The sequence below is a fragment of the Lissotriton helveticus genome, chromosome 1_1 (genome assembly GCF_964261635.1).
Source record: "Lissotriton helveticus chromosome 1_1, aLisHel1.1, whole genome shotgun sequence".
NCBI classification, from domain to species: Eukaryota; Metazoa; Chordata; class Amphibia; order Caudata; family Salamandridae; genus Lissotriton; species Lissotriton helveticus.
Window position 1 is genome coordinate 620,273,767 of NC_136057.1, and position 20,783 is coordinate 620,294,549.

Sequence of the window (20,783 nt, forward strand, 5' to 3'; positions counted from 1 at the left end):
CCTTGGAGAAGGAGACAGGGGGTGATAAATCCTCATCATGTCTTTTCGACGGGAGAACCCCAGATCTCACCCTCTCCCATAATGTGGTCTATAAATTATATTTAATAATACTGCTCGCTCTCTGTGTGTTACAATGCACTATTTCCCACTCAGAAAATTCCTTGGATTACAACCTTTCAACCCCTATCCGTTATCCACTCATTAAGTGGTACCTGGTCATAGAGTTTTGGGCAATGTTAACCTGCTTGATGGGCTTCTTAGTGCATATTTTCCAACATTCCGCGGTGGAGCGTGCTACCCATCGCTCTTGCACTTCAAACATCGTCCCCAATTATAAAGTGCTAAAGAAATGCACCTGCAATATAATGTACCTATATTTTAATTGTAGGAACCAACCTCAATACCACTGGAACCCATCAACTGTGTTCACAGCACTATGCAAATTTTGTCCTCAATTTCATATTAAAAAGTTGACATGTATGTGTTATGTGTCATGTTCCATTCTTCTTTTCAACCAACACTTAGGGCACATTTATGGTTTTTTGGCGATGGGCAGCGGCCCTACGTCAAAGTGAAAGGGCAGGAATACACTGTATTATGCAGAATGCAACACACATGGAAAGAAGAAAAAAAGCAAGGAAAAATACATTATTTCTCCTCATGGCACCACCCCTGGGGAGGCATAAGGTTTGGGCACATCCCCAGGTTTACATGGTATTGTAAATCTTTGGAAGCATCAAAATCCATGAGTGTTGTGTGGGAACACCCGCCACAACACCAATGGAACGGCTCTTTGCCGCATGGTAAGCCAAATCATTGATTTGCACTGCCTTACCTTACTCCTTATGTATGAGGCCACTCAAAGCCACGCAAAGTGGCTTTGTGTGACCTCATAAATACGATTTTGTTGTACGCACTGCCGGAGAATCACAAAAAGGGATGGTCTGGCAGGAGGGGCTCATAAATATGCTTATTTGAAAGCCCCTTGCGCCGCCGGTAGGTCTGATTTTATCGCATAAAAAATGATGCACCGGCGTGATTGAGGACTTGTGAGTCAGCCCCTTCGTTTCTTGGTCCTGCCATGGCCGTGTAACATGTAATAACATAGGGGCATATTACCAACGATTAGTGATATTTATCGCTAACGATGCTTAGCAACAAATTTTGTAACGCTAAGCATCGCCGGAAATTATCGCAGAGATAACTTGCTATTAACAAGGTTTATCTCAGAAGTGATAAAAATCCTCGCACTAACTGCCAAATGAGAGATTATCGCTGGAAAACCAACGATAATCTCTCGAAGTTTTGCGTTAGCTTGATGATAGGGGCTCACAAACTTAGCCATGATATCGACCTTCCATAGGATATCATGGCTAAGTCAGGAAAATACCAGTTGTAAAAAAAGCAGTGCTAACCGCGGTTAGCGCTGCTTTTTTTATCACTAACAGGGTTAGCGAAATCCTTGATAATAGGAGAAATGTCGCTTAACAACATTTCTCCTCTGGAATGCCCCCTTTGCATCTCATTAGAGATGCAAGGGGAAGCGTAGAGAAAAAGAGTGCTAACATGCAAATTTACGTTTTAGCACCCTGTTGCTGATAGGGAGATAATTTTATCTTGGCTTTTAAAGCCAAAAAAGCGGAGATAAATCCCTTGATAATAAGCCCCTCAATGTCCAGCAGGTGAGGGTGAGGAGGCAGAAGGGGCAGGTCTTCCACATTTCCCTGGATTGTTTGTCAACTGTTACATTTGCATAAAAGGGATGTCAGATGTACCTTTGGCGAACACGCACAACTGTGATGTGCTTTTGACATGCAGCAGCAGACAAGGCAATGAAATAATCCGGGAAACTTTTAATGAGCAAGGCGCAAGGTAGCATGGAAATACCACTGGAACAAACATCCCAGTGCCACTGAGTATCACAACAGGCAATGTTACAATAGGTCGAGTCCCTAAATGTCAACTGTTAATGGCATGGATGGGCATGGATATGGTGTAAACATGTGTCTACATTTCACAGGGTACTAAGGATTGACACATCATACCACTTAAAGCAAGTCGTGGACAGAGGTTTGGTAGAAGGGTTAGTGGATTCAAAATGAATCACTGCATGCCAATGCTTTAAAAGTCCTGAAAAGAAAACCTTAGACTCCTACTGATTAATGTATCGTTCTTGGCCTTACTACACAAATTTGGCAAGCAGATACCTGCTCCAAGTCTTGGCACCCACATTGCATTAAATTACCTTAAAATGCATATGAACATGGGAACATTCCTAGAAAGAAATCTAAATGGTTATTTACTCTATCATCTCGAAATGTAGTTGGTGCAAAGTTGGTCCAAACATCATTCATGAAAATACACGTGTAGAAAAGAATCTAAAATCATGCAACTAAACTAAGACGCGAAACTGTTAAAGCAAGAAAGAAGCAGGGACCTAGAAAACACCTTTAGTTTATCAGTCTCTTATCGCCACCGTGTGGTCACAGAGCATCATATCTTTCTGAATACTACTATTGTTTTAACATTTAACAATCAAAGCAGGGACCTGCAACGAAAATGCGTTTACTTCGCTGTGCAGAAATTAAGTTTAGTAGCCGAACTTCAAACAGTGTGGTTGGTATTGGCCATTTATTCCCGCGGCATTTGCCCTGGGAAAGTTGAAGGGGGGCGGCTGGGGCTGGGGCCGACTAGGGAACCAACAGTAATTCTGGCAAAAATGCTCATCAAACCAGCCCTGCTCCCTTCCTAGCCTCGGGAAGTCAGGGACCTCTTAAGGATTTTTTGGGCCCTGGATAAAACGTATTTTGGGGCCTCTATTTGGAACAGTTTTGAATTAATGATCCAATTTGAACTATTTCACACCCCCTTTACACAGGCTCACTTCTAAATTCTAAGGGGCTTATTCACCTTTGTGTCACTTTTTCCCGTATTAGAAGTGATGCACCGGCGCGCAAGGGGTTTGTAAATAAGCCCCTAAATGTGTTTACATATAATATTCCCGGACATTGACGTGTATTTTCAATACTGTAACACAGCAATATCTCACTAATATTACTGCAGATAATCTCTGTGACACCCTCCCATTTCTCATATGTAAAGTCCTGTTTTGATCTAAAAGAAACTTTTTTGAATGGAAGTTGCATGAAACATAAACACAACATTTGTCAAATGTTTGTAATAGACTTCCGCACATCACCCACATTAGGCGTAAATTAAAGGAAAACGGTATACATTATTCAAGGTCATCAGGGCAAGACTCTCTGCAGAACAGAGCTGGCTCTAACAAGAGGCCCCCTGAAAGGCTGGGGCCATGAGCCAGAGCCCACTTTGCCCATGCCTTAAAATGTTTCTGTGGGCAGGCTCTCTTTTTCCATCCATTCTCTCTACTCCGCAGGGCCGGACTGGCTATCAGGCGTTTTGGCATGCTGCCGAGCTGGGGGCTGATGTCACAACGGTGGGGGCTAATTTAGTTGATGGAGGCCTGCGTGTGCTTCAAAAGAAACAAAGCTAAACGAATTTCATTCAGCAAACGCAGGTCCCTGTTAGAACTGGGGTCTCTGGATGGCAGAGGTAGGTACCACTGTCCAAGTAGGGACCCTTGCTTCTAGTTTGGGTAAGGAGGAACCACTGTTTAGATAATCCCTGCTCACCCCCTTGGTAGCTTGGCACGAGCAATCAGGCTTATCAAAGGCAATGTGCAAAGTATGTGTACCAACACTCACAGTAACACAGTGTAAACACGACAAACTGACACTACAACAGTATAGAAAAATAAAGGTATTTAATCTAAACTACACAAGACCATAATGACAAAAATCCAACATACACAGTTCAAGAATATGGTTTCAAATGTGTTCTTAAGGTTGCGTTAAAATAATCCACAGTTGCATCACGTTTTAGCCAACAGTACCTTTAGATGCGACAAAGTTCCAAGTGAAAGCTGTAGCGTTGAAAAGCAAGAAATGCATCACTCCTGAGACCCTGGGGAGGCTATGCGAAAACCCTTCTGGACGTAGCGGGCATGTTGCGGTGACTTTGATCTGTATGGGGAGGGATGCGATTTCTTGCGTGGATTCCGGTGCAGAGGTTTCGGTAGAAGTGGCTCGCCAAAGGTACGGTGCGACGATCTTTGGGGTGGCGACGATCTCTGGTGCAGCGACGATGCGCGGCTCAGTGGCGATTTTCTCTCGCGGGCCCTCGATGCGATGGCTCTGCGACGACTCTCGCAGCGACGTGATGCGGTCCGCAAGCGGTGCGACGATCTCAACCAGTGACGACAGGCTCTCTGTCGATGCTCGCAGCGATGGTAATCTTCCAGCACCGGACTGGTGTGTCCCGCAAGAGAAGGATGCGACGACTCTGGCAGCGGCAACAGGTGCTGTGATGATCTCGGCCTTCGCGGCGGCGGGAATTTCCTTGCACTGACGGGGATGCGCTCAGCAAGCGAGCGATGCGTTAAAACTTGCAGAAAGTCTTTAAAATCTTGGTTTCCAGCTTCCCAACACAGGTACAACTTCCAGGGGCACCACAACTGGCCCAAGCACTCTGGGAAGGACAGAACTCTCTCAGCAGAGTTCAGGGAAGCTGGGGCTCCCCAGCCCCTGTCACTCTCAAACCTGTAGTGTAGTTCCTATATTCCCAATAGGATCTGCGCATTGGAATAATATAAACAGCAGTGTAGACGTAGGACTGAGGTCAACTAGGTCTCTACTGACTATATTAGACTTAATTAGTTTTGCCAGCTAGCTCAGAGGTCACTAGAAACGTTCTCGAATGTTCAGGAAAGAGTTAACTCTCCTGATTTAGACAAGAAAGGATTAGCTTCTGACAACCGCATAAACATGACAACTTTGCTCCCTCAGAATAAAGACTGTATCTCTAGAGTCGTGTGAAAACAATAGACCACTATTTCACTCAGTCAATCGTGCATACTTAGTTTCACCAGAGTGCAGAGAAATAGAGAGACGGGCGTTTTCAATAAAAGGTGTTATTTATTGAGCAGTCTTCTTTCTCATGCAAGAGAAATGAATTGCCACAATTGCAATACTTATCATAAAGTAAAGTGCGTACAGTAAAAGGAGTATTATAAAATAATACTGTAAAAGCATTGATATGGTTTCTTAGCCATATGATACTTTAAAATTGATCAAATCTATACATACATAAAAACATTGACTAACGTACTCAACTGGTGCTTTTAATATACGCCTACCCCGGTGTACCTGACCTAAACCTAATACATGGGAAGGAGTAAGTAAGTTGCAGTTTAAGTTGAGTTGGTTTTTGCCAAGAATCTGAATCAAGAATTCTCTTAAGGGTTTAGTCAGCTCCGTACCTTGGTTCTAGAATGTAGGTGGTCTTGTATCTCTCTCTCAGGACTCGATCTCCCAGCAACCCGCAAGGGTGACTGGTAACACCGGAGCTGGATTTTCTTGGCTGGAGAAAAAGACAGCGTCTCTCTCAGTGCGTCAAGGGAGGGTCGGCTTCCTTCGGCTCTCGCATCAGCTGGGCATCAGGCAAGTAGATAGCCGCTCTGCTCCAAACCACTTTGTGTTTGCTTAAGACCATGTTGGTATATTTATACCTGAAAGGTGCCATGTTTGACGTAAGGTTGGACATTAGACGTCACTAAGAACTAACAGTTCTTTCTGAACTCCAGGAGTTCTTGTGCAAATCAAAACAAAAGCAGGGGGAATTCCCGGGCTGCTGGAGGCTTGGTTTGTTTAAAGAACACATTGTGCTTTCTAGGAGTCTATGGGAGTAGCCGTGCCGTATTTGGACTGCATGGGCTATTACTAAATATGGATATGATTCTTATGCCTTTATAAGGATATTATTTATTATAACCACATAAGGGCATAAATCGGGAATATCGAATTAGGGTCCTAGATAGAAACACAACAAACCAAACAGTCAATTCACAAACAGGCCAAGGCACACAGAAAGGTCAGACAAGAGAACAGCCCCTTTCTAAAAGTGCTGTTCTCAAACACAGGATTTAAAAACCACCTTTCCTAAAAGATGTGTTATTAAATTCTGAGTTCAGAGATACCAGACTTTTTAGTCCTACCTTGCTCCTAAGGGAAGATATGCTGGTAGCCACTGTAGCCAGCATTCCCCATGATAGCCTATGGGCAAGGTAGCCTTACAGAAGTGAAAAACACAAATGGCTGTAATTCACTACCAGAGAATGTCACCTGCACTAGTACATGCTCTACCTTTCACATACACTTCACCCTGCCCAGGTGGGTACCTTGGGCCTTCCATAGGGGTGAGCAATGTTCACAGAAAGGGAAGGGTTAGGCCTGGCCAGTGGGGACACTGACTAGGAGGAAATGGCAGTTCACAGACTGCACACAGGCACTGCGGTGGCAGGCCTGAGACACCATTTTAGGGCTACTCATGTGGGTGGCACACTCAGTGCTGCAGGCCCACTAGTAGTATTTGTATCACCAGTCCTGGCACACTCAGTGCACTTTACTAGGGACTTCTTGGGGATACAAATATGCCATTCATGGATAACCAATTACAATAACAATTTACACAGGGAGGACCTTCACTTTGACACTGATCAGCAGTGGCAAAGTGCCCAAAGCACCTAAACCAGCTAAAACAAAATCCATCACAGCGTCAAAAATACAGGAGGCAGAGGCAAAAAGACAGGGGAAACCACGCCAAAGATGCCAGGTCTAACATGTCTCCCCTCCAGCTGCAAGTGGGGAGGACTGTCCACCCTCTTGGGAGTTCTCTTCACTAAGGCGGAAGAATCTGGACAGGCCATCAGCATTGGCGTGTTCGGTACCAGAGCGGTGTTCCACCGTAAAGTCCATTCCCTGTGGGGATATGGACCACCTCAAGAGTTTTGGGTTCTCACCCCTCATCTGCATTAACCATCTGAGGGGCCTGTGGTCTGTCTGAACCCGGACGTGAGTTCCAAACAAGTAGGGCCTCAGCTTCTTCAGAGCCCAGACCACAGCAAAAGCTTCCCTTTCAATTGCACTCCACCTCTGTTCCCTGGGTAGAAGCCTCCTACTAATGAAAGCTACAGGTTGGTCCCAGCCCTCGTCGTTTATCTGTGAGAGTACAGCTCCCAAACCATGCTCTGAAGCGTCTGTCTCCACTACAAACTCACTGGAGAAATCGGGTGCCTTGTGCACTGGTGCTGTACACATGGCAGTTTTCAGGGCATCAAAAGCAGTTTGACAGGCTTCGGCCCAATTCACTCTCTTGGGTTGCTTCCTTGAAGTCGGCTCTGTCAAGGGGGCAACGATGGTGCCATACCCCTTGACAAATCGCCTGTAATACCCAGTGAGACCTAAAAAGGTTCTCACCTCTGTCTGGATCATGGGGGCTCCCAAGCCAGAATGGTATCACTCTTCTCCTGTAGGGGCGCCACCTGGCCTCTCCCCACCTGGTGTCCCAAATACACCACAGATCCCTGCCCTATCTGGCACTTGCTGGCCTTGATAGTGAGGCCTGCCCTTTGCAGAGCCTTCAACATTTCACAGAGGTGTTGCAAGTGTTCCTCCCACTTGGAGCTGAACACAGCAATGTCATCCATGTATGCAGCGCTGAATTCCTCCAGCCCGGTCAGTACCTGGTTGACCAGTCTTTGGAATGTGGCAGGGGCGTCGTTCAACCCAAAGGGCATGACTCGGAACTGGAAATGCCCCTCTGGTGTTGAGAACGCAGACCTCTCTTTGGTCCCCTCAGTTAAGGCAATCTGCCAGTCCCCAAAGTTAAATTAAACGTACTGCGGTACTGGGCAGCTCCCAACCGATCCACAAGCTAATCAGCTCTGGGGATGGGGTGTGAGTCAGTCTTGGTGACCCCATTGAGCCCACAGAAGTCCACACAAAACCGGAGTTCTGGAGTGGCACTGGGCGCAGCAGCTTTTGGCACTAAGACCACTGGGCTAGCCCTGGGGCTGCTGGAGGGCTCAATTACCCCTAGCGCCAACATTTTGGAAACCTCTTCCTCAATGCTGGCCCTGACCTTGTCAGCTAACTTGTATAATTATGTCTCACAGGTAAACTATCTCCAGTGTCCACATCATGGACGCACTAATTGGTGACACCTGGGTTCAGGGAGAACAGGGAGGCAAACTGACCCAACACTTGGCGACAGTCCCTCTGCTACTCTGGGGTCAGGGTGGGCGAGAGGACCACACCATCCACTGACCCGTCTTGCTCCTTGGCTGCCAGGAGGTCAGGAAGATGGTCACTTTCCTCTTCCATTCCAGCATTTGTAGCCAGGAACATTGTCACTTCAGACCTCTCAAAGTGGGGTTTGAGGCGGTTCACATGCAAGACTCTCAGGGGCTGCCTTGGAGTCTTCAAGTTAACCAGGGAGGTTACTTCACTCTAGCGCTCAACCACCTCATATGGCCCAGTCCACTTGTCTTGGAGCGCTCATGGCTCCACTGGCGCCATCACCCACACCTTCTGCCCAGGTTGACATTCGACCAGAGTGGTATTCTGGTCGTACCATCTTTTCATTTCTTCCTGGCTAGCTTCTAGGTTCTCCTGTGCAAGCTTCCTGAAGCATTGTGTCTGGTTGCCGAAGTTCAACACATAGCTGAACACATCCTGGGGTGTTTTCCCACGGGATTTCTCCCACCCCTCCTTCACTAGTGTGAGAGGTTCTCTAACAGGGTGGCCATACAGAAGTTCAAAGGGACTGAACCCTAAGGACTTCTGAGGCACTTCCCTGTAGGCAAACAACAGGCATGATAGAAAGACGCCCCACTTCCATCTCATGGGCTCCGCTAGGCCCATAATCATACCTTTCAGGGTGTGGTTGAACCTTTCAACCAACCCATTTCCTTGAAAGTGGTAAGGAGTGGTGAACTTATAAGTTACCCCACACTCCTCCCACAGAGATTTCATGTACCTAGAGATGAAGTTGGTATCCTAGTCAGAGACCACCTCTCTGGGGAACCCCACACGGGAAAAGATCCCCATCAATGCATGGATGGCCCACCACAGGGGCTGTGATTGTCCTGAGAGGGACCGCTCCGGGTACTGGGTGGCATGGTCCACCAAGACCAGGATGAACCTTTTGGCTAAGGCTGTCTTGGGGTCCAGGGGGCCTATGATGTCGATGACCACCCGCTCGAAAAGGATGCTCACCACAGGAAAGGGTTGGAGGGGTGCCTTGCACTTCCCTTCACTCTTGCCACTGGCCTGGCATGTTTGGCAAGATCTACAAAAAGTCCCGACGTGCTTCTTCATCTGGGGCCAGAAGAAGTGGGTGACAAGCCTTTGGAAGGTCTTGTCTTGCCCCAGATGTCCTGCGAGAGGCACGTCATGAGCCAGACCCATGAGGAAGTTCCTGAAGCGCTCGGGTACCACCAGCACACGGGCTGCACCGGGCTCAGCGAACTTAGGTTCACTATAAAACAACTCATCCTCCCAGTAAATGAGATGATCCTTGGACTCTCCACCTGCTGCCTGGTCTGCAGCCTGTTGCCGCACACCAATGAGGGAAGGGCATTCTTTCTGCGTCTTGCAGAATTCCTCCCTGGAGGGGCCACCTTCTTGCTGCCAATGGGTCAGTTTAAGTAGGCCCCCAGTTAAGGCCACTTGCTCCCAGACAGGCTCTAGGGCTTCCCCCTCAGGTTCTGCTCCTTCCTGGGCCGTGGGAACAGCTGGGGTGGGTTTCCACACCCCCTGCCTTCTCCTCTCCTGGCAGGTCCCTGGGCCACTGTTTCAGGCTCCAGTTCTGCTGAATCACCCTTACTGGTTGCCATAGCATGTGTGGTCACGCAGATCCACGCAGGCAAACCCAACATCTCCAGATGAGTCTGGTGTTCCACATCCTTCTATGGGGAACTCTCCAGGTCATTACCTAGTAGAAAGTCTACAGGCAAGGCTTCACTTACAACAACTTCCAAGCGACCAGAGACCCCCCTCCACTCAAAGGGAACATGTGCCACTTTGCAGAGGAGCACTGAGCTGTCAGCTGCAACTACTGGGCAGAGTACATTGGAGATGACCTGCTCTTCAGACACCCACTGACACCTCACGGATGTCACGCTGGCACCTGTGTCTCTCAGAGCCTCTACCTCCCTCCCATTCATGGTCGCCTTCTGCCCGTATTTCTTAGTGTTAAGGGGCAGAGAGGTTTCCTGGACCATCTCTTGGTCTCCTAGAGAGAACGGTCATGGCTGCTAATCCCTCCTTCCCATTGGAAATCAAATCCCCTCCCAAAGCTACACTTGCTAATCCTGGGGCTGGAGCACCAGTGGGTGCTGGAGATTTCTTAGGGTACCTATTGATATCATGCCCCTCCTCATTGCAGTGATACCAGGTAGGGGGACTTCTGTTATCCCTTCTGACCCTAGGGGGCCATGGCTGTTTGGGTTTGGTGGGTTGGGACTCCTTTCCTTGTGAACTATTTTGGGGCCCTTGAGAGAACTCCTTTTGTTTACCCTTGTCCCCCCCCACTCTTCTGCTGGGGACCCTGCCCACCTTTGTCTGTGGTACCCACAATTCCTCTGTGGACCCTGGTACTGGTCCAGCGGTCCGCCTCCTTAGCAAGCTCAATGGGGTCTGTCAGCGTGCTGTCTAAAAGATGCTGGCGCATCTCTGGAACACAAAGACTAATCCAGTGCTCCCAACTAATTAAATGCAACAACCTCTTATAATCAGTTACTTTGCTGCCCTTCATCCAACATTCCTGTACACACGAGTATAAATTCATACACTTCATCCAAGTCTCAGACCCTTTCTTCTTAGAGTTTCTAAACTTCAGTTTGTACTGCTCTGGAGTAAGTCCATACCTGAGACATAAGGCCTCCTTCATATTGGGGTAGGTCATGGTACCTGCTTACTCTCGGGGCTCTAGAGCACTCCTCCCAGAAGCCTCAAAATGTTTCCACAGGCCTGCCCCCCAATGCTGTTCAGGCACACCATTCATTCTCAATGCAATTTCATAAGAAGTAAACCAGGCAAACATATCCTCACTCCTATTGTAGTTCTGTACCAAATCCTTAGGAATATATACTTTACCCCCTGGCACTGGCTGTGCGCTAGCACCATTTGAACTGGAATCCACCTGCTTGGCCTTGATATCCAGTTCCCTCATGCTCCATTCATGAGCCAAAAGCTATTTCTTTTCCTCCAGGGCACGGGCATTTTTGCTCTCTTCCACCGCCCTTTCTCTATCCTCCGCTGCTCTTTCTCTATCTTTTTCCATTTCCAAATGCTTCATCTTTAACCTCATGACTTCCAAGTCATAGTCTCTTACTATTTGATTCTCTTCTAACTCTTCTGGGGTCAGACCCCTGCTGAAATGGTTGCTTCCAGGCCTTGAGCCTGTATTGCCCACTGGCAATTCATGGGGTTGACACCCTCCCTTCCATTTGCATCATTTCCCTCTTGGGCCTCCCACCAGGCCTTCAAGATTTTCTGCAACTCATCCTTCCTGTAGTTGCTCTTTATGGGGCACTCAAACTTGTGGCAGAATTGCTGAAGCTCTGTAACTTTGTAGGAATACAAATCCTCAACGACAAACTCCAATTCTGATTCCACACTGGGTGCCTTTTCCTTTCACAGACATTATGCTTTTAAGAGTTATTCAAAAATAGAACCACCAAAAACTATGCAGTGGCATAGTGGTCTGCACTCACTAGTGATGAACACCAGTCACTGTGGGTTTAGTACAAATACAAGTTCAAGATCCTTCCGCTACCACCAATGTTAGAACTGGGGGTCTCTAGTTGGCAGAGGTAGGTACCACTGTCCAAATAGGGAACCTTGCTTCTAGTCAGGGTAAGGAGGAACCACTCTTTCGATAACCCCTGCTCACCCCCTTGGTAGCTTGGCACGAGCAGTCCGGCTTATCAAAGGCAATGTGCAAAGTCTTTGTACCAACACTCACAGTAACACAGTGAAAACACCACAAACTGACTCCACAACAGTTTAGAAAAATAAAGGTATTTAATCTAAACTACACAAGAACAAAGCAACAAAAATTCAACATACACAGTTCAAGAATTTGGTTTCAAATGAGTTCTTAAGGTTGCGTTAAAATCACACAAAACCAAGCACTCTGCCTTTAGTATTGTCAAGGCCTGCCATAGGAGTGACCTATAGGTTAATATGTGTCTGTTTTAAATGGTGGCTGTAGGTATACTATATCCCAGTAAGGGGTGCTTACACCACCTTACCCAGGCTGCAAGTGCAGACCTGTGGTGCCATTTTGGAAGGCTTCCCAGGGGTGGCATAATACATGCTACAGCCCCTGGTAGGCCTCTGGGGTACCTATGCCCTTGGTACCATATACTAGGGACTCATAAGGGTGACCCAGTAACCAATCTGGTATGTACCTAAAGTACATGCAATCAATTTAGAGAGAGAACAGCTAGGCTGTGGTCCTGAGTAGCAGGGCCACAGCCAGACTAACGTCGAAAAACCAGTGAAACACAGCAAAAGTGGGGGTAACCATCTGAAGCAGATCCTACTCTCCTACACAGTGTACAGGCCCACTAGAAATAATTGGTTCACCTCTTTAACTCTCCCACAAGTCTGCATTTCATTGAGGGCACTACTTTGAATAGGCAGGCATAGCTGGTACTGAGTACCTACACTTCTTTTATTTGGAAAAGATAGCACCAGCACATCCCATCACAGTTACAATTCATTTATTGTGTGTGTACTAGCACTTCTCAGCAGCAAACAAGTACTTCTGCACAGATTGAGGGTCAAGAGCTTCCTGCTAAATGGCAGTTTCTTTCATTTCTGTTTACCCTGGACAGATTTAGTGAGTTTTCAGGTAAGGTTTTGAAGTTGGTGTGTGACTAAGAGCCTCCAGGGCCCCAGTGGGCAAAGGCTGGCTAAGGCAGGAATCAATGTAATTGTTTTTCTACCTGCCTGCCCTGTGACACTACTAGGAAGCTCATAAGAGAATGTTGTTGGGGCCTCGCACCCTGTTTGAGCCTGGGACCCACATAGGAAAGAGAGGCCATGGAGTCCACACTGTCACTGTGATGCTCTGTAGTTTTAAGATCTTCTTAGAGTTTCTTGTTGCTCAAATGGTGTAATTTCTCATATTTTATGCATTGGCGGCTGGCACAGGTAAACGCTGTGGGGCGGGGTGGGGGCAGGACAGACTGGGAGAGAAGTCAACAGATGATGGAATCGTTATAATTTAATAAATAAACAATACCTGTTTTGTCGTCTGTCAACTTGCACCCTGCCCCGCCGCACCACGCTTACCTGTGCCGGTGCTGCTGTTTATATGTTTCCCTCGTCTTCATTGATTCATTTTGCTGGTGAGAAAGTGCCACTCATAGGTGTTGGAATGTCGCTCATAATTACACTGAAAATATGAAAATGTCACACATAGGTGTGCCGCTCGAAGTCTGATTCTGTGGACATCGGGACTACTCTTTTCCCTGATTGTGAAAACTGTTCTTGCTGCTGGGACTGTTGTTGAGCAGAGGGAATGGGACTGCGAGGCCCACAGGGCAGTGCGTTATAATCACCACGCACACCTGCCGCCTCTTCCCGTGGCCTCTCCATCCCTCCTCCCACTCTATTTAGGGCGGACCTATCACGCATCTGCGGGACGCGCGCGGGACCCAGCGCGGGGCTAAGCCCGGGCAAAGGGCGGGCCGTCTGAGGCCGTCAGAGGCAAGAGGAGGCTGGGCTGGGAGGCCTCCCTCTAACGTTGCGTTTCAGACCCCATTACGCATCCAGGACTTTGTGACAGTAAGCCTAATAGGTCTGACCCTTACTTTCTCATACTTGCGAGTTACTGCTTTGGGGCTGTTTTGCAATTTTGTGTATGATTTGTCTACATTTGATTATTTCTTTTATTGTTATTGATTTTATGATCCAGGATGTCTACAAGCGTTTCGAATTCCTTACCATCTACCATTGGGGTTTCTATACTTGGGCCCTTAGATAAGTATTTCGCTAGGGCCACTAGAGAAGTAGATAGAGAGATTGCGCTGGCTGAGAAACGTGCTGAGCGCCGTTTTTCTATCGAACTACTTAAAAATAAGCGCCCAATTCTGGTCCAGAAGGATGTACAAACCCCACAAATATCTAACACGTCAGCAGATGCAGACGCAGATCTTTTTAGTACCGAAAATATCCCACTAATCTTTCAAGATAGATCACCACCACCACCAACACCTGTCACCGATACTAATCTTGAAGTTTCTATCAACGGGCTGCCTACCACATCGAACCTTCTAATAGATTTAAACTCCCAAATAGTCTTAGATGTAGTCAGTCTAATACTGATACCTCGTTCCCTTTATCCAACTTATCAGAGGAGGCTGTAGTAGATACGGGGTTGCAATCACCGACAGTAGTTAATGCTACCAAGGAAAAGTTACAATTTAAGAGGCATCAGGGAGTACACCGTTCTCCACCAAAAAAAAGGAGAAGGAAGGGAGGGGCTAGAAAAGGTGGAAAAATTTCAAATATAACTTTACCATCTGTGGACATAACGAATAAGCTAGGGAAGGAAGCACCAACGGGATCTATAACAAAAACAAGTATGTTTCCAGAACCCCTGTCGGGTAGAGGGATATTGGAGGCTATTGGAAACCTCCTAAAATCTTTCCTGTTACCACTTACTGAGAGAGTTAAGAGGCTGGGGGAAAAATGGATTGTATTTTGGCTGCTTCCAATCTTAAGGAGGCCCAAAAACAATTCAATCCAGGGGAAACTTGTCCAGCAACTAAACATCCAATACATATAACATCTAGGCCCCATGTGGATAACCCCATACCTAATAAAATGACTCAAGTGGATAACCTTATACCTAAAAAAAATGACTCCATACACTAACTCCCCTAGATCGGTGGCCTTGCAAGATTCACATAAAGAGAGGGCTAAATTAGGTCCCCCGAAAGTTCCTGTTACCAGAAAACTTCCTGTAAAGCAGTCATCTAAAATGAACATAGCCAAATCAAATTCCAGCAATAACGTAGATTTACCACCTGAATCATCTAACTACGTTATTATCCTAACTGGAGTTCCGGCCTTGCCTGCAGGAATTTCAGAATCTTACATCAGCCTTAAAAACAAAGTCATTTACTGGCTGCGAAACAATAGACCCCTCCCATCACATTTAGATGGAGACATAATATCTGTAAGGCGGTGCAAATGGGAGGGTCTTCGACCTAAAGATATAGAGGGGGATGTGGTGTTAGTAAATTTCAGGGATCACAGAGTAGTCACGTTTATCAGTGACTGGTTTCCAGGGAGAGGTGAGGATAGCGTATCATCTCGCAACCTCAGCTATTTTTATCCCGAGGCTCTGATGACGCCTCCTAATCATTTGTGGAAAATGTGCAATCAAAAGAACTTTGATGACATCCCTTAGGCACTCAAAACAGGTGAAATCCTCCAACAAATTCAGTAGAAAATAAGTTCTTTCAACTGAGTTTAATTTTCATTTTTCATTTTTCAGTTTTTCATTATTTTCATTTCAAAAGAAAATATCCACTGCCAAATGCATATTAATATTCAAAATCCATATTAATGTTGCTGCTCCAATGCATTTCGGGCTAACAGCCCTTCATCAGGGAGCCTATACAAACAAAAGACGAACATATCTGTCATATGGTGGTAATTGTTTGTCAATTGAAATTAAAAAACGGTGATTTGTAAAATGGTGGTAAAGATAAAACCTTATTTCCAGGTGTTCACCAGGTAACGTGAAAGAAATGGGGTCAGCTACGCGATGCTTAATCTGAGGGTAACTAACGGATGAGTTCGGCAGAGCGTTAAAATAACGTGGTTCACCGGTGGCTTGTGATGGAACTGACTTGAAATACTACTCAATACGGAGAAAGTGAAACCCCAAAGGTAAAGGCGTGCTATACTAGCAATGCAGAAATTCTAAAGTGGCGTGCAAAACTTACTTTTCTAGCAGGGTTCACAGCGTTTCTGAAAACGCTGACCGCAGATCGGCGTGTTAGTCCGGAAATGCAGTGAAGGTAAATAAATGGCCGTGAGTGGTTAGTGCTAAGGCACGTGATCGCGACTAATGAAAACAGAAAGTGGACTAATGGTAAACATGTCGAACAATAAAGAACACAGTGAGATGCGCCTAAACAATATATAAAATAAAATAAAGAACTGGCAAAACTGAATTAGTAAAATAGTAAATTAGTAAAATAGGTAAATTGGCAAACGTCTGTGATGAAACCACACTGTGGATTTGGGATCAGAACAGATGCACCCGCATGGTGCATTATGTACAGTAAACGTTGTTACAAATAACACGAAAATTCGATCCGTTCATTTAAACCGAAGGGCTTGATCGAATTTAATTTGTAAATCCAAAAGTTTTCTCTTTGTAGCAATGCCCTGTTGTTGTCTCTTCCTTCCGATTTAGGAACAATTCCCAGTGCCATGAATTTCAGTTGGGCTATAGTATGGTTAGAATCCAAAAAGTGTGACGCTATGGACGATTTAAGATTTTTAGTTCGAATGTTTGATTTGTGTTCGTTGACACGGGTTTTTAACTTGCGCTCCGTCTTGCCCACGTATACCTTCCCACACGGGCATTTGAGGAGGTAAATTAAATTGGTGGAATCGCATGTAGCCGTAACTTTCAAGTTAATGTTGTAACCTTTCATAGGATGTGATAGTTTGTTGCCTGTAATTACATTATGACAATTATTGCAATTATTGCATGGTCTGGTGCCTTTATGGATCACTATTTGTTCTGTCGGTTGTTTGAGAATTTCTCCCAGGTTTCTGCCCCTTGTATGAGCAAATATGGGTTTGGCTTCAAACATATTATTGAAATCTGTCTCTAACTGTAACATTGGCCAATGTCTTAGGATGATCTTTTTGTACTTCGAGCTGGCATTGGAATATTTGGAAACAACGACCATCCGGTCTTCATCTTTTTCCTTTTTTGAAGGTAGTAGAAGTTTCTCTCTGGGTATTTTGTTGACCTCTTTTTTAGTTTTTACTAAAAGATCATCTGGGTATTCTCTGGCTTTGAAACGGTTAATCATTTCCTCCATTCTATTTTCCAAGACAGTTGCCTCCTAATCATTTACCAATACTGGGTCACTACGATTCTCTGCAATTTCCTTATCGTAATCCGCACCACACTGTCCCAAAACAGCATGTAAACAGGTTTCCCCCTTTTCTCCCACCTCAGCGCTCAAATAGGTTCTTCCTTCCTCCTGGCAATAGATATCATCCTATTAATCGAAACAAGTACTGGAATATTCCCCTACAAATTTTATTTGAACCCCTCTCTGGCTTAGATACAAACGAATGACTCATTACATCTGCTCCTGAAGCAGGAAGCATCGAAGTGTGGTCGGATAACTGTAAAATATCTAGTGTTAGTTCTATTCCCACAAATAGGTCACCTAAGCCCTCACAAGAAATGAGGGGGGATCATAGTATATTAAAAATAGACCTAACTGTGAGCCCAGGGACTGATACTGAGCCCTCGAATCCCACAACATTGCGAGATACTGTGCTGTATCCATCTCATCATGAGGAAAACAATGTTTTCCTCGAGGGGTGCAATTCTTTACACAATAGTACTGTTATTTCGACTAGCTTTGGTAAGCCTAGCCCTGGAAACTCCCCATACGTCCCGTTTGGGGTTCATACTACGAAAGGTTTGAGAGTTACATTCTGGAATATTGCGGGGCTACGCTCTAAGATAAATAACCCAATCTGGGTAGATTTCATTAAAGATGTAGACATATTATGCCTGCAAGAGACTTGGACCCTTGAGGAAATTTTCATAGATGGTTTTAAAACATATCATGTACCAGCAGGTTCATCCAGTCATGGGAGAAGTAAAGGGGGGCTTAGTGTGTATGTAACAAACCTATTGGGGGTAGTATCACTGAAAATGGTGAGGTCATGTAGCAATTATCAAATTATTGTAATACAGGTGTCCCCTAAGGTTGGGATAATCATTATTAATATGTACAATAATTTAGAAAAGGGCTTAGTAAGTGACATGGTAAATAACCTTAATAAGGAGGTAAGGAACTTGACGGATACATTGGGGAGGGATTCCATCCTTATATGGGGAGGCGACTTTAACCACAATCTTTGTAAACAAATTCAAAGTGGATGTGGAGTTCAAGAGGCAGACAACTTCGAGTACCAACCCCATTTTTCTCATAATAATGGTGGCGATTCTTTTAATGAGATGATGGCCTCATATAATTTGGGATTTGCTAATATGCTATGCACACCTATAGTGGAGTTTAGCCCAACATATATGGGGAGAGGGTATAGTACGCTGATCGATTTTATTACCATCTAAAATACCCATGCAACCTGGTTAACTGACTTTGTAACCCATACGATAGGAATAAGTGATCACTTCCTACTTGGCTTTTGTATTCAACTTCCCAAAGCTAAAGAATGTAAATTGGTAGAAAGGTTGGCATGGTCCACTAATTGCACAGTGAGTAGACAAAATGGTTATGCTCTTAAATGGTCAAATAGTAATCCGGAGGCGACTAGTACAAAAATTATAAAACAAGCCCTAGCATTTATTATTAAATGCCTCCAGGACGAGGTTACACACACAGAAGTATTAGATTCTTTTGATGATATCACAAGGATTATTCAAGCGAATTTAGAGCGCCCCGGCAAGAAACCTTGTAAAAATGGGTGGTTTGATACAATCTGCACGAAGACTCATGCACAATTAATGGGGGACTTGCATAAAAATCCGAGAAATCAGGACGAAATAAAAAAATGTAGGCATGAGTATAATTTAGCAAGAAAGTCCTGTAAAAATAAAATCAAAAATGCCGCATGGGGGAACCTTTACGAGGCCTCGCTGAAAAGGGATAGTTCCTCTTTTTGGGAAGCAGTTAAGGCACCGTTCTTTACCACAGGGGACATGGCGAGAATGGGAGTGGCAATAACTGAAGATTCCTGGATAGACTTCTTTGCGGAAGTCTATAATCCAGGTGGGGCAAACAAAATTGCAGTCATGGGGACAAAAACTTATGGCCATCGGGAAAAATTTGTCCCAATTGAATTAGAGATCACAGTAAAGGAAATTTCAGAGGCCATTATACAGAGTAAGGGAAATAAAGCCCCAGGAGCGGATGGCGTTCCCATAGATTTATTCAAATATTCGAGCGAGCTATGGTCCCCGTTACTTACACGCGTCCTTAAGGCAAGTTGTGAATTGGGCTTCATTTATACTTTATCTGATTCAATAATTATCCCGATATTTAAAAAAGGGGACCGGGAAAATCCTTATCGTCCTATATCCCTCCTGGATTCTTTTATGAAAATTACAGGGAGGGTAATCATGAATCGCCTGCAACAATGGGCTGAAGATGCTAATATCTTATCCCCCGTACAATACGGTTTCAGGGAGGGACGGGGTTCTACTGAACAGGTCTTAAATTTCACGATGCTTTTAGGGAAATACACACAGGCTAAGGATGGTATACTTTATGCAGTGTTTGCTGATCTAAGCGCTGCATTTGACTGTGTAATCCACAGTCGTCTATGGCAGGTTTTAAAGGACCTGAAGGTGGATGAGGTGCTAATTTCCTTCCTAAGGCAACTTTATGCAGGAGCCAGGGCGAAAGTGAGATACGGCAACAATAGGGAATGCACTAAATCGTTTAATGTAATGCGGGGAGTAAGGCAAGGATGCGTACTCGCCCCTTTTCTTTTTAATTTATATACTAATGATTTGGAAAAGGAACTGGAGACTGAAGTTCGCGATTCCCCGCAGGTTAACCATAAACAAATTGTGTCTCTCTTGTATGCGGATGATGCCGTGATCATGGCACGTACACAAAGAGGCTTACAAACGGCATTAGATACTTACTTAAATGTTATGGATAACAGGGGTCTGAAACTTAATGTAACACAAACTTTTGTTATGACCTGTGCTAGACATAAGAAGAGACTGCCGTTTTTCTGCTGGGAAGGAAAAAATTGCCCCAACAAAAACTTTTTCCTATCTGGGGATTGTTTCAGAAGAAACTGGGTCCTGGGGCCCCGCCATTAGGAACAGGACAATGATGTTCAAAAGAGCTACGGCAGCACTGATGTGTTTCTCTAATAAAATGGGAAAAAGACCTCCCGAAATTCTGATAAAAATTTACCAGGCGAAGTGCATTAGTACAGCCATTTATGGGGCAGGTGTGTGGGGAATATCTGATTCTACCTCTATTCAGAAAGTAGAGAATGCTTTTTTTAAGATTTATCTTGGCTACCCCCCAAAGTTCATCAGTGTTCAACTGTCACTCAGAGTTGGGTATTCGATATGTGAGTGATCTTATTAGTATGCAACCTCTATTGCTATGGCATAGAGTTTGGACATCACCGGATCTTATGCTCAACAGAGACATTATTAGTGACTGCCTGGGTTTGGATAAGGTCATCAGGATACCCTGGCTGTCCTACATTTGCAAATTCACCATGGACCTAGGAAGACCGGAGTTTTTTAATCGCCCTGACTCTGTGTACTATATCAAGGAAGGATTTGAAGCTGCTGTGCTGGCATCACCTAGAAGCTCTCAGACTAGGAGTAGAATTAACCAAAAAAGCTGTAATGCAACACCAATTTACCCTAGTCTCCTATTCAATTCAGCCTTATTTAATCTGGTTTTTGGAGGGCTTTGATCGTTATTTATTGACAAGATTTAGGTTTGATGTCTTTTTTTCGTTTAATTACATTTCCAAAACCAAATGACTGGAGCAGAATTCTTTGTAAGTGCCCATGCGATAATTTGTCCAAGCAATCCACACTGCATGTGATTTGTTTTTGTAAATTTTATGATACAG

General features: G+C 45.1%; 1 long non-coding RNA gene across 1 annotated transcript in view; it reads left to right on the top strand.

The window, feature by feature from the left end:
• Positions 1–20,783, top strand: part of LOC144770279 (uncharacterized) — a 149,925-nt gene that overhangs the window by 13,363 nt on the left and 115,779 nt on the right. The window contains exon 2 of the long non-coding RNA XR_013598854.1: positions 15,667–15,833. This is a non-coding gene — a long non-coding RNA (uncharacterized LOC144770279). The remainder of the gene's footprint in view (positions 1–15,666; positions 15,834–20,783) is intronic.